The following is a 13,451-nucleotide window of genomic DNA, read 5'->3' as shown; positions in this document are numbered from 1 at the left end:
AGTGAAACCCAGGCTACCTAAGTATGATTCTCAATCAGGGACAACAATTGACAGCTGCCTCTGACTGAGAACCATACTAGGCCGAACTCAAAAACCAACGTAGAAAAACAAACAGACAGCCCACCCCAACTCATACTAAAACAAAGACAAAAACAAAGGAACTAAGGTCAGAACGTGACAACTTTTCAGCTGACTTGGGGATTAAGCTGAGGTCTAGAACTTAGGGAATGATTTGTACCGAATACAATGCTCTTAGTTTTAGAGATGTTTAGGACCAGTTTATTACTGGCCACCCATTCCAAAACAGACAGCAATTCTTCAGGGTTTCAGCGACTTCATTAGCTGTGGTTGCTGACACATATATGGTTGAATCATCAGCATGCATGGACACACAGGCTTTGTTTAATGCCAGTGGCAGGTCATGGGTAAAAATAGAAAAGAGTATGTATTTGTATACATAAAAGCCCCGAAAACAATTTGATGACATTCGGATGTTATAACATTATAATAGATAGACATTTTTATCATAGTTCCAATAAATGCCAAAAGAACAACAGAAAATACCGTACTATAACAGCCCAAATAACATTATGCAAATGGATTTAGTTATTGGTCAACATGGCATGTTCACAATAGAATTGAAGGCTATTTGTAGAATAATTTTACAAGAAATCAATATGATTACACTCAAAATATAAGCCTACTCCTTTTCAAATTATAACCACTAGGGGGGAGCAGAGTTTAAAATATGAAATCTATGAATGTGTCTCGGAATGATCTGTTCACTGAGAACCTTTAAACAAAGCAATGTAAATGAAATTATAATTTGACATTTCTTTTTCATATAGTCATGTTCTATACATATCTGTCACAATCCATCGTCTGCTGTTGCTAAATCCATCTATCAAGAAAAAGCCCTTAATGAACTTTAGCGAAATACTAATTTGACATGTTGTTATTTATTAGGGTTAGTCTGGAAATGCTTGAGCTGAGGTAATGGAAATGTCAGCATTGCTGTACAAAATCACATAAATAATTCTGCCAGTCCTTTCTCCTCTATAAGCAATCATCACAGTCATAAGAACGCATTTCCCTCAACATCATCAACAACAAGAACACATTTCCTTTTTCACAATATGTTAATTTCCCCCTTCAGAGTCTCATCTGAGAAACCATTCTGTTGAGTGAGATCTCTTTATAGGGCTATTGTCATTTCCATGCCATAGTTTTAATTAAATCAAATAAGTAGACGAATACGTTTTATCCCCAGAATTTACCAACAACTTCACAGAGGAAGGAGATTGCTTCTATTGGTCTGTACTATGTTTCCCATTATTCTAATGGTATGTATTGTATTGAAATGTTGTGATACAAAGTCACTAATGTAATTTTGGCTTGATCATTATCAAGGTTTCCCAAACTCAGTCCTGGGGCTCCACCTGGGTGCACAGTTTTGTTTTTGCCCTAGCACTACACAGCTGATTCAAATAATCAAAGCTTGATGATGAGTTATTTGAATCAGCTGTGTAGTGCTAGGGCAAAAACCAAAATGGGAGCCACAGGTCAGAGTTTAGGAAACCCCAGAGTTTAGGAAACCCTTGTTTATGAATTGTAGTTTCAATTTGATTACAGCTTCGTCTGATTTTTTTTCTAGAACACTCATGACATGTTATGACATTGGCTCCATAACCAAGGAGCATCCTTCATTGATTTTGATGGGTTTCATCATTCTACAGTAGTTGACCTCAACCCATAAAAAAATAAATAAGAATACAAGCGTTTTAAGTAAGAATACAAAATAAAATACTTTAGGCCAATGAATTCTAGTCCTGGACTAAACATTATTCTTAAAGCAGAATCTCCATTAAACATGTTTTCTAGTGCATGACTAGGCCTAATCTGTGTCTGAGGAAACTGGCCTTTTTTTGTCTGATCTGATAATACAAGCTAGTTATCTCAAAGCAACACTTCTCTCCGCACCCCTGCGCCATAATCAAATATAATCAAATCAAATAAAATCAAATAAAAGAGCAGCAGTAATGTAACAATAGCGAGACTATATACAGGGGGGTACCGGTACAGGGTCAATGTGCGGAGGCACCGGTTAGTTGAGGTAATATGTACATGTGGGGAGAGTTATTAAAGTGACTATGCATAGATGATTACAACAGAGTGTAGCAGTGGTGTAAAAGGGGGGGGGGGGGGGGGCAATGCAAATAGTCTGGGAAGCCATTTGATTACCTGTTCAGGAGTCTCATGGCTTGGGGGTAGAAGCTGTTTAGAAGCCTCAAGAAACCTAGACTTGGTGCTCCAGTACTGCTTGCCATGCGGTAGTAGAGAGAACAGCCTATAACTAGGGTGGCTGGAGTCTTTAACAATTTTTTGGGCCGTCCTCTGACACCGCCTGGTATAGAGGTCCTGGATGGCAGGAAGCTTGGCCCCTGTGATGTACTGGGCCGTACGGACTACCCTCAGCAGTGCCTTGCGGTCGGAGGCCGAGCAGTTGCCATACCAGGCAGTGATGCAACCCATCGGGATGCTCTCGATGGTGCAGCTGCAGAACCTTTTGAGGATCTGAGGACCCATGCCAAATCTTTTCAGTCTCCTGATGGGGAATAGGTTTTGTCGTGCCCTCTTCACAACTGTCTTGGTGTGCTTGGACCATGTTAGTTTGTTGGTGATGTGGACACCAAGGAACTTGAAGCTCTCAACCTGTCCCACTACAGCCCTGTCGATGAGAATGGGGGCGTGCTCGATCCTCCTTTTCCTGTAGTCCACAATCATCTCCATTGTCTTTAAAAAGTTGAGGGAGAGGTTGTTGTCCTGGCACCACACGGGCAGGTCTCTGACCTCCTTATATGCTGTCTCGTCGTTGTCGGTGATCAGGCCTACCAATCGGCAAACTTATTGATGGTGTTGGAGTTGTGCCTGGCCGTGCAGTCATGAGTGAACAGGGAGTACAGGAGGGGACTGAGAACGCACCACTGAGGGGCCCCTGTGTTGAGGATCAGCGTGGCAGATGTGTTTGTTACCTACCCTTACCACCTGGGGGTGGACCGTCAGGAAGTACAGGGTCCAGTTGCAGAGGGAGGTGTTTAGTCCCAGGGTCCTTAGTTTATTGGTCACATACACGTGTTTAGCAGAAAACTATGACAGACTGTTCGTACCCCCCAGGGCAATTTAACCAAAGGATCCAATTCGAGAAAGTGATATTCCTGGTCATAATGCTGGTGAATTACCACCGCTCTGATATCCAAAAGTTATTTCCAGCTGTATGTAATAACACAAAAAACATTCTGGCCTAATAATGTAAGAAATAACACACACAAAAATGAATAAATGTATAGCTAGCTAAGATATGATTTATATTTTAGGGCACCATGTCTCATCTCACTAACAATTGCTAAGGCAAACCACAAATTCCACTATTTTGGCTAATCCGTATTGTGGCTAGCTTGACATAGGTGACTTATTCCATCATGACAACATGCTCCTCCTTATTTGACTATTGCTTGATAAGGGATCTATTTAACATGAGCTAGCCAAAATGCATAGCTTCTGACATGCCACGATCCTGCTTGCTTTACATCTGACAGATATTTACCTACCGTAGCTAGCTAGATAATAATGGTTTGTGATAATTGCAGTTGAGTTAATTATCTAACTAGCTAGGTAAGTGTAAAACTGAGAGTCTGACTGTAAAACGCAGCTAGCTGGCCAACTCAACTTTATCAGGTGTAGCCAAGCTAGCTAGTTTGACACTCAGAAACATTAGCTTACCATGATTATCTGGCCAACTGGCCATTCCTCTTGCCCATCCCAGTCAATGCCTTCTTGCCTACTCCCATCTCTTGGACTTTTCTAGGTTAAAAACTACGTTCTTCTTCGATGCATTATTATCAAAAGCAACCCAGTCGTAACACAGCCACCTGGTGCAGGCAGGCAGTCAATGGCTCAGTGTTCCAAAACTGTTCACCTGTTTCTACGTCAAGCAATGTTCCATTTGTTATTTTTGTATGTTTTTACGGTTCTTTTTTTATTTAACCTTTATTTAACCAGGTAGGCTAGTTGAGAACAAGTTCTCATTTGCAACTGCGACCTGGCCAAGATAAAGCATAGCAATTCGACACATACAACAACAGAGTTACACATGGAATAAACAAAACATAGTCAATAATACAGCAGAACAAAAGAAAACAAAAAGTCTATGTACAGTGAGTGCAAATGAGGTAAGATAAGGGAGTTAAGGCAATAAATAGGCCATGGTGCCGAAGTAATTACAATATAGCAATTTAACTGGAATGGTAGATGTGCAGAAGATGAATGTGCAAGTAGAGATACTGGGGTGCAAAGGAGCAAGATAAATGAATAAATAAATACTGTATGGGGATGAGGTAGGTAGATAGATGGGCTGTTTACAGATGGGCTGTGTACAGGTGCTGTGATCTGTGAGCTGCTCTGACAGCTGGTGCTTAAAGCTAGTGAGGGAGATATGAGTCTCCAGCTTCAGAGATTTTTGCAGTTTGTTCCAATCATTGGCAGCAGAGAACTGGAAGGAAAGACGACCAAAGGAGGAATTGGCTTTGGGGGGATTGGAGATGCTTAATGTGAGTCTGGAAGGAGAGTTTACAGTCTAACCAGACACCTAGGTATTTGTAGTTGTCCGAGCAGTCCAGAGTAGTGATGCTGGACGGGTTAGCAGGTACGGGCAGGGATCGGTTGAATAGCATGCATTTAGTTTTCGCTGCGTTTAAGAGCAGTTGGAGGCCACGGAAGGAGTTAGTTAACAATGTTCAAAGAGGGGCCAGAAGTATACAGAATGGTGTCGTCTGCGTAGAGGTGTACCAGAGAATCACCAGCAGCAAGAGCAACATTATTTATGTATACAGAGAAGAGAGTCGGCCCGAGGATTGAACCCTGTGGCACCCCCATAGAGATTGCCAGAGGTCCGGACAAAAGGCCCTCCGATATGACACACTGAACTCTATCAGAGAAGTAGTTGGTAAACCAGGCGAGGCAATAATTTGAGAAACCAAGGCTGTCAAGTCTGCCAATAAGAATGTAGTCGAAAGCCTTGGCCAGGTCGATGAATATGGCTGCACAGTAACGTCACTTATCGATGGCGGTTATGATGTTGTTTAGGACCTTGAGCGTGGCTGAGGTGCACCCATGACCAGCTCTGAACCAGATTACATAGTAGAGAAGGTACGGTGGGATTCAAAATAGTCGGTAGTCTGTTTGTTAACTTGGCTTTCGAAGACCTTAGAAAGACAGGGTAGGACAGATATAGGTCTGTAGCAGTTTGGGTCTAGAGTGTCACCCCCTTTGAAGAGGGGGATGACCGCGGCAGCTTTCCAATCTTTGGGAATCTCAGACGATACGAAAGAGAGGTTGAACAGGCTAGTAATAGGGGCTGCAACAATTTCGGCAGATAATTCTAGAAAGAGAGGGTCCAAATTGTCTAGCCCGGCTGATTTGTGGGGGTCCAGATTTTGCAGCTCTTTCAGAACATCAGCTATCTGGATTTGGGTAAAGTAGAAATGGTGGGGGCTTTGGCGGGTTGCTGTGGAGGGTGCCGGGCAGTTGACCGGAGTAGGGTTAGCCTGGTGGAAAGCATGGCCAGCTGTAGAGAACTGCTTCTTGAAATTCTGAATTATTGTGGATTTATCAGTGGTGACAGTGTTTCCTAGCCTCAGAGCAGTGGGCAGCTGGGAGGAGGTGTTCTTATTCTCCATGGACTTTACATTGTCACAGAACTTTTTTGAGTGTGTACTACAGGATGCAAATTTCTGTTTGAAAAAGCTAGCCTTAGCTTTCCTAACTACCTGTGTATATTTGTTCCTAACTTCCCTGAAAAGTTGCATATCATGGGGGCTATTCGATGCTAATGCAGAACGCCACAGGATGTTTTTGTGCTGGTCAAGGGCAGACAGGTCTGGAGTGAACCAAGGACTATATCTATTCCTAGATCTACATTTTTTGAATGGGGCATGCTTATTTAAGATGGTGAAGGCACTTTTAAAGAATAGCCAGGCATCATCTACTGACAGGATGAGGTCAATGTCATTCTAAGATCCCCCAGCAAGGTCAATTAGAAAGGCCTGCTTGCAGAAGTGTTTTAGGGAGCGTTTGACAGTGATGAGGGGTGGTCGTTTGGTCGCAGACCCATTACGGATGCAGGCAATGAGGCAGTGATCGCTGAGATCTTGATTGAAAACAGGTGTATTTGGAGGGAGAGTTAGTTAGGACGACCTCTATGAGGGTGCCCGTGTTTAAAAGATTTGGAGTTGTACCTGGTAGGTTCATTGATAATTTGTGTGAGATTGAGGACAATCAAGCTTGGATTGTAGGATGGCCGTGGTGTTAAGCATGTCCCAGTTTAGGTCACCTAGTAGCACGAACTCAGAAGATAGATGGGGGGCAATCAATTCACATATGGTATCGAGGGCACAGCTGAGGGCAGAGGGAGGTCTATAGCAAGCGGCAACAGTGAGAGACTTGTTTCTGGAAAGGTGAATTTTTAGAAGTAGAAGCTCGAATTGTTTGGGTACAGACTTAGATAGTAATACAGAACTCTGCAGGCTATCTTTGCAGTAGATTGCAACACCGCCCCCTTTGGCAGTTCTATCTTGGCGGAAAATGTTATAGTTAGCAATGGAGAGTTCAGAGGTTTTGGTGGTTTTCCTAAGCCAGGATTCAGACACGGCTAAGACATCCGGGTTAGCAGAGTGTGCTAAAGCAGTGACTAAAACAAACTTAGGGAGTAGGCTTTTAATGTTAACATGCATGAAACCAAGGCTTTTACGGTTACAGAAGTCAACAAATTAGAGTACCTGGGGAGTGGGAGTGGAGCTAGGTACTGCAGGACCTGGATTAACCTCTACATCACCAGAGGAACAGAGGAGAAGTAGGATAAGGGTACGGCTAAAGGCTATACGAACTGGCCGTCTAGCACGTTCGGAACAGAGCGTAAAAGGAGCAGGTTTCTGGGCACGATAGCATAGATTCAAGGCATAGTGTACAGACAAAGGTGAGGTAGGATGTGAGTACATTGGAGGTAAACCTAGGCATTGAGTAATGATGAGAGAGATATAGTCTCTAGAGTTGTTTAAACCAGGTGATGTCATTGCATAGGTAGGAGGTGGGATAACATGGTTGGTTAAGGCATATTGAACAGGGCTAGAGGCTCTACAGTGAAATAAGACAGTAATCAATAACCAGGACAGTAATGGACGAGGCATATTGATATTAGAGAGAGGCATGCGTAGCCAAGTGAACATGTATGTCCACGGCGATTCAGACAGTTAGCAGGCCGATGCTAACACGCTAACAGTTAGCAGACCGGGTTAGCAAGCAAGCAGTTACCAGGGGCTAGCAATTATGCGGACCGGGTTAGCAAGCAAGCAGTTACCAGGGGCTAGCAGTTAGCAGACCGGGGCAGGCAAGCTTGCAGTTAGTAGACCGGGGCTAGCAAGTTAGCCTTTGGGGGACGTCGCGATGGGGGTAAGTCTGTTTTTGCCTCTTCTTGCGGTGACGTTGATAGACCAGTCATGGAGTTAGTAGGGTTCCAAGTAGCTCTAGGTAGCCGGCCTAGCAGGTTAGCAGAATGGGCCTTCAGCGGGCGTGGCGCCGGAATCCTCGGGCAGGTTATGTCGGTATTCCAGTCGTAGAGGATTGGCAGGGTTCCGTGCCCCATACCGGCAGTAGAAGGGGTCCTGATATTGTAGCCCAGGAGTGAGCCGGGAGATGGGTCTAGCATGGGCTAGCCCCAGGCTAGTTGGTGCTATACCACCCACATACGTTTGTTTGACACCCCCTCATTATCATATTGGTGGAAGAAATACATAAAAATAAATGAAGAAAATGAAACGGTAGGATTAATTATTTATCTATTAATGTGTGCAATCATTCATCTATGTATGTTTGCATTTATTTATATGTGCATTTATCTATTTATGTGTGCATTTGTTGATTCATTTAATTCTAATTTCAGCAGCATTGGTACCCTATGCTAGTCTACCGGTTTGCTGAAATGGGTGCATGTAAAGGTATTCATCGTCTGAAGAAGAAGAATCATCGGACCAAAGCGCAACGTGGTAATTGTTCATGCTTGTTTTATTAAAACTGAACACTATAACAAGAGAATAACCCGAAACAGTCGTGTAAGGTGAAAACACTAAACAGAAATTAACTACCCACAAAAAAATGTGGGGAAAAGCTACCTAAGTATGGTTCCCAATCAGAGACAACGATAGACAGCTGTCCCTGATTGAGAACCATACCAGGCCAAAAAACAAAGAAATACAAAATATAGAAAAAGGAACATAGAATGCCCACCCAAATCACACCCTGACCAAACCAAAATAGAGACATAAAAGCGCTAAGCTTTTTTAAAAGCACTGCGTGACAGTGCAAGAGGGAAGTGTGGGTGGTTATCTGCGGCAAAAAAAACAAAGACTGCCAAAAAATAAACAAAATAGACTACCTATCACTCTTGTAATTGCTTTGGCCCGGTCAGAATCAGTTGCCAAGGACTGCTTGAATGCAGAGGGGAGATGATGTTGTGTTTCTTTGCGTTTCCTTTTTCTAGTATATTGGGGGTGATGTCGGCATGAATGTCTCGACATAACTGAAGAGTTGGAAGCTGCATAGCCTATTCCGTTGAGCGTGGCGACATATAAAACTGTTAACGTTTTATACACAACTCTGTCCATCGCTGTTGTAATCTACTGGCAAGCCAAAATGTTCCCAACCTGGAGATTTAAACGATGATGGAGAATCCTCCTGTAATACCCTGCTGAAACATGTATTTAGAACTATTAAATAATAATATGTGGATGTATATTTTGTCAACATTTAATCAGATTAGTTTTATTTTCATAAACTCTACTACTACGGGCTTTGCTGTTGGGCCTATGTTGGTTAAATTATTATGTACTATTGAATGATTGGAACAGTTTCTGTTCACCTGAAGGGATTGGGCCAATAAAGGTGGACGATAGGTGGTGTGCAGAGGGCAGGTTTTTCCGGTGTGGCGGAAGAGAAAAAGAAAGGGGGAGGGATGCTCTTTTGGAGGGAAAATAACATTTTGTGTACTAAAAATGTTTTTTTCCTGAATTGGTTTTAATTGCACTCTACTTTACTTATTGTAACAAACGAAGATTTATAGTCTAATATTTTAGCAAGTGAGTCATCTCAATTCTCTTGGTGCTTGGCTGGATTAACAAAGGTTCCAGTCACTTTGTGAGCTAGTTTGCCTTGAATTGGTTGGATCGGGAGCTGGAGAGTACGGTTTGGTCTGACATGCTGACCACACCGCTCCCGTCGTGGGTGCGAGCGTTGCAAAAGAAATGTACACATACATGTTCTTCAATCATTGTACCCACACTGATCGCGCGCGTCAACGACTGTCTGCGCAGCCAGGCGCTAAAATAGAACTTGGTTGTATTTGTGATGCTTGACACGCTGCAAGTTCTGCCTCTCGCATCTCCTCATTGGTTTTAAGGAGCATATACCCACGTGCGTGATTGAAAGATGAACTGAGGTCCACACTCCAGTCCAGTTGGTGGTGGTAATGCACCTTATAGTTGGTTGCCAACTGTCAAATAAAAGTCCAAAGAAGAAGAAGAAGCCTGAAGGAGGAGAGATTACTAGAAACAAACTTGGGGATTAATTGTCGGGTTAGAGGACCTTGTGCATTTCAGGTAAACTAACAACCCAATTTTTATATCCCAGGACAAATGAACAAACACCAGCAAGCTAGCTAAATTTCCATTAATATTTAATGATTTTCAACCTGTCCCCAAATTAATATAATTAGCTCAGAGTTTGCTTTGATATTTCAACCTGCGTGTCCTGATCGCATCTGGTGTGGGTGGACAAAATCAACATGCACACAATGGCGCAAGCGGTGCGGTCTGGTCAACATGTGAGTCAGTAAGCTGGACAATAGAACTAGTCCAAATTCACCGAAGGCTGAAAAACTGGAATTATCCTTAGAATTAAATTTTCCTTAAATGGCAGCCAAAAAATTATACTTTTTTTATTGTACCAATGCAATCTGTTCTTAGGACGAAACTGAAAAATAACTTATGTAGAAAGTAAACATTTGCACTTCGATAGTGCCAAGTGTGGTTATGTCTGCATAATGAGGAAGTATGAAAAAAATGACTATTTCTGGTCTAGCGATCGATGACAGCAAAGTACACTGCCCAACCGTATGTCATTGGAAAGTGGAGATTATCCTGATTAAAATGGTGTCCGACTTTATATAGGAAAACAAATGGGGGGAGCTCAGCGTTCCAAGGGCAAAAAGTATTTTGGGGCTATCGTTTGATGACAACGGAGTACGCTGCCCAGCTTTACATGATTAGAAAGAGGAGATTGAAAAAAATCTAAATATACACATTGAGAGATCTTTTGTGTAATAAACAGACATACCTATATTTCCCCTATAGGAAACAATGGGACGAACTCAGAGTTCCATGACTATTATTACAATGTTTTTACATTTTAACTACCAGCAATTGGTAACAGTGCCCAAATTTACATCATTAGAAATAATAGGTTATCCTGATTAAAATGGTGTAGAACTTCAAACCATTAAAATACATACATTTTGAGATATTTGTCGAAATAGACAGACATGTCCCCATTTCCCCAAAACAATGGCAGTCTGGAAGTTCTAACAGCTGTCTTTTATTTAACCAGTTTACCATTTATAAACTACCAGTTGCTTTTTTGTGTTTAACTTTTTGTGGTTTGTAATCTAGCGGTTAAGAGCGTTGGGCAATAACTGAAAGGTGACTGGTTCGAATCCCCGAACCGACTAGGTGAAAAATCTGATGATGTGCCCTTGAGCAAGGCATTTCCTCTAGTCGATCTTGATAAGAGTGTCTGCTAAATTACTCAAATGTAAACTAGGCCTCTTTGTGAAAGAGTGGCAATAACGTATTAACTTTTCATTATTCAAATATCTACCTCTGATGACAGGCAGGCAGCACACTCCTGAAAACAAACTGCTCAGCAAAGTAAAGGCTCTTTTGAGAGCTACCAGATTTATTTATATTTTTTAAAAGCTACTTTTCAGTGTCCATGTTATTATGTTAAGGGGGTGTTACTTTGACAGATAATATTGCCCATCTAAATAAATATTTTTTTATTAACTAAATATATGTCAGATTCATTGTTATGCTATAAATTGTTATTTTATTGTTGTAAGTGATAAAATTAACTAGACAAATTTTAAATTCTGCAATTCTGAGTAATTACTACTTTAGTAAGGATATACACTTTATTCAGTACTACTGCAGTTGCTAAACAATTCCAATATATGGCAGCATATGACCACGAATGGCATTTCAGAAGATTAGTTTTCTCCCTGGATACACCAGTCCCCCTCAAAGGAAAACTCCTGTGTGAGATTTCTGTCCCTTTTCACACTGCTAATGCAAGAGGAAGGACTGAAAAGGCATTTAACATATTACTGTGAAGTAATATAATGAGGATTCATGTTTATTACCTGTTTTTATGCTGATGTTTTGAAATTATTCTTCCTTACTATAACGATTATCCATAAGTCTGAATATTAATTCAGTCACCTCTGGTCGACAAAAACATAATTTCCTAGTACATTCATTGTCAAATTCATCAACCAGCATCAACCCTCTCTGCCCTCTCGCAAAAGTAGTCAACTCAAAAGCTTGTGTAGTCAGCAGCAGCGAGCAGTCTGCCTTCTCACGCGGTAAATTTGATTACCTCGAAGGTTGCATGATGTAATTTATTGGCGGGCTGGAAGATGTGCTCTTGTCTTTTCTATTCCGAGGCTGTTTACTCCCAATTTGATATGTTGAGTTTTTTTTAAAATAATGCATGTCTACTGTGGTTGAGGTTGAGTGCATCTGATTAGTGATGCTTTTGCCGGGGTTCAATACCTACTCACTATTTTTTTGCTCTCCCAAAAGCAACACAGGCCTAAAAAGAGTTAACTGTAAAGTAATGAATGACCATTTTAGAAAATTGTGGGACATATACTCTTTGGTTGCGTGCTATTTTATGTCAATCATATTGCTGCTATAGCCTATAACTGATACTTCATGGTCTTATGCTGCCGTCTATTGGAAATATTAATATTGAAATATTAATTCATTAATTCACATTAAAACATTGGTGAGGCAGCTGAGATATAAAGTGTATTTTTCTTACTAATTCTTGAGATCAGTCTCAATCACACCTATCGCAGCCAATTGCTGGACTTTCACAGAGGTTATTAGGGATGCGTTTGTAAATTCACTCTGGCTATCTACTCCGATTTCAGAGCACTCTAGTCTGAGTGTTCTGGCTATCTACTCCGATTTCAGAGCACTCTAGTCTGAGTGTGCCAGAGCGCAGAATAACTAATGTTTTACGCTCAACACCCGTTGAATATGGCTGGTGTCAGTAAACGTCAGCAAAAAAAGTGTAATTAAATTGTTGCCAGCAGCACAGTCAGTCACCAATGCTCTGGATAACATACAAACAGGCTAACCAGCTCTGCTTGGTGGGAGTAAAATGGTTAGAGTGAGGTGTTCTCTCATTTGTGTCTGAAAGTAGTGTAAGGGATGTCGTCTGGAGATAGAGAGAAGGACCAAGGTGCAGCGTGGTAAGTGTTCATGATGTAATATTTAATGAAACAAACTGAACACTGAAATACTAAACATTAAAGTGAACGAACGAAAACCGAAACAGTACCGTGTGGCCCAAACACTCACACGGCAACAAACACCCACAAACCAACAGTGAAACCCAGGCTACCCAAGTATGATTCTCAATCAGGGACAACAATTGACAGCTGCCTCTGATTGAGAACCGGACTAGGCCGAACTCAAAAACCAACATAGAAAAACAAACAGACAGCCCACCCCAACTCACGCCCTGACCATACTAAAACAAAGACAAAAACAAAGGAACTAAGGTCAGAACGTGACAAGTAGCTAGCAAACTAGCCAATGTTAGCCAGTTAGCTTGGGTGCTTGACTGCAGTTGTGAGGTCAGAACGCTCTGGTCAACCCTACTCCTCTTCCAGAGCATCCAGTGTGCGCTCTGAACCTGACTTGTTCACCGGATGTGCTACCTGTGCAAACCTGCTGTTTTCAACTCTCTAGAGACAGCAGGAGAGGCTATAAAAAGCCAACTGACATTTACTCCTGAAGTGCTGACCTGTTGCACCCTCTACAACCACTGTGATTATTATTATTTGACCCTGCTGGTCATCTATGAACATTTGAACATCTTGGCCATGTTCTGTTATAATCTCCACCCGGCACAGCCAGAAGAGGACTGGCCACCCCCTCATAGCCTGGTTCCTCTCTAGGTTTTTTCCTAGGTTCTGGCCTTTCTAGGGAGTTTTTCCTAGCCACCGTGCTTCTACACCTGCATTGCTTGCTGCTTGGGGTTTTTGGCTGGGTTTCTGT

Source organism: Oncorhynchus mykiss, chromosome 8, assembly GCF_057628025.1.
Source record: "Oncorhynchus mykiss isolate SJ-2025 chromosome 8, ASM5762802v1, whole genome shotgun sequence".
NCBI lineage: Eukaryota > Metazoa > Chordata > Actinopteri > Salmoniformes > Salmonidae > Oncorhynchus > Oncorhynchus mykiss.
Note: the sequence above shows the minus strand (reverse complement) of the source record.